The sequence below is a fragment of the Propithecus coquereli genome, unplaced genomic scaffold (assembly GCF_000956105.1).
Source record: "Propithecus coquereli isolate 6110/MARCELLA unplaced genomic scaffold, Pcoq_1.0 Scaffold62, whole genome shotgun sequence".
Classification (NCBI taxonomy): Eukaryota; Metazoa; Chordata; class Mammalia; order Primates; family Indriidae; genus Propithecus; species Propithecus coquereli.
In genome coordinates this window covers 104,893-106,650 of record NW_012152174.1, presented here as the reverse complement: position 1 = coordinate 106,650, position 1,758 = coordinate 104,893, and the positions used below count along the sequence as shown (strand labels likewise).

Genomic DNA, 1,758 nt, shown 5'->3' with positions numbered 1-1,758 from the left:
CTATTACTTTTTTTAATAAAAAAAACCATGATAAATGAATTGCTTCATTAGTTTTCTTAAACATAATGTAATTATATTTGAGTGTATAAGAAATATGTACTTAATTCTCTCTCCATTCTTCAAGATTTATTATCTAAGACAAGGAAACATAACTAAGGTTAACTCAATTAAAATTTACAAAGCCAGGAGAATTGTATACGGGGCTGGCCTACAAATTTTAATTTATTAATAATAGGGCTAAAAGTCAAAGCATTCCCTTGCCTAATTTATCTTTACCTTCCCTTTCAAAAATTGCATCCACAGCTGACATCAAACTGAAAACATACCATTAGTTAGAATGTCTAAGCAAAAGCCCAAAATATTTTAATTATGACATATTGAGGAGGAGATACATAAGACAATGTATAGAAAACATTTGGTTTATAAGCAGTTTCTGCAAAATAAACTCATTTTAACACTTAAGTATCAACAAGATATCTTTTTTCTATGTTGAAAACATGAGAATGGCTGCATATTGGATCATGGCCAGGGAAGTCACTGATTGTCAATGTGTGTAAAGCTGATGTCATCCACCCAAGAGATAATTCAAAAGATTGTCAAATTTTTGCCTAAATGGGTAACTTCTAAGAACTAAATAGAAAATACATAACTGAGGTTTATTTAACTGTGCAAAGCAACATAAAACTGATATATCACTATCACAGTCAAGACATATTTGCATAGCATTACAAAAGTATGTCTCATGTACATATATTTTTCTCGATAATTAAAGCTTATATTTTTAAAAAATAAGGTATTTTAGACAGCAAATTAGGCATTATGCTTAAAAAGCATTCTATCTTTCTAAATGGAACACAAACATCTTATTTATTTTGAATAACTCAAATGTTTCTGCTATGTTGCATAGTTATGCCCTCAGGAACTAATGGAGATACTATGCTATAATCTACAAATAATATAGGACACTCATGGCCCTGCTATATGTTTTTTAACAGGATTTATTGTTGTTAGAGGGTCTGCTTTTGTCAATCTCTTCTTCTTATTCATTCTAATGCATTATCTAAGATAGCACAAGCAAAGCAAAAACGAACTGTTGAGGGTTATCTTTTGAGTAACAAAATTGTACTTTAGTGCATGGGCTTTCTAATAATTATTTTTATTATTTATTGGTTACTGGTTTTATTCCAGGTAGCTGAGATTGTCAGACAAATGACTCGGCACTCATTAAGTATCACTGTATATACATATACTAAATGTTCTATGAGTGATCTCTATAGGATACGAGTTAAGAATGGAGATTCTAGAATGAATTGTCTTAGTTTCAAATCCCAGCTTTGCCACTTACTAGCTTTATTGATCTTAGGCATGTTGCTCATTACATTAAGCCTCAGTTTTATCATCCATAGGGTTATTGTGAAGATAATATGAAATAATACATGCTAGGCAGAGAGCCTGAACAAAATAAGCACACACAAAATGTTAGTTGTTAATTACTACTGTTACTACAACCATTACTCAAAACTGTGCAGGTAAACTTCCCTAAAGAAGCTTAAGATAGAATCTTCATGGTTTATAAAATTATATAAAAGCTTAAGACTAGATTTTCACACTATGGAGAATGGAGCATACATACTTACAAAATAGTTTGTGCAAAATAGGGTCAAATGTTGACTTATACTTTTAATAAGCACTTTCAAAAGCAGAGGCATTCACTATAAAACTATTAGAACTAAGTTCAGCAAGGTTACAAGCTTTAAG

General features: G+C 30.7%; 1 protein-coding gene across 1 annotated transcript in view; it reads right to left on the bottom strand.

Annotated features, from left to right (window-relative positions):
• Window positions 1–1,758, bottom strand: part of WDR36 (WD repeat domain 36) — a 45,840-nt gene that overhangs the window by 21,986 nt on the left and 22,096 nt on the right. The gene's annotated exons all lie outside the window — the stretch shown is intronic.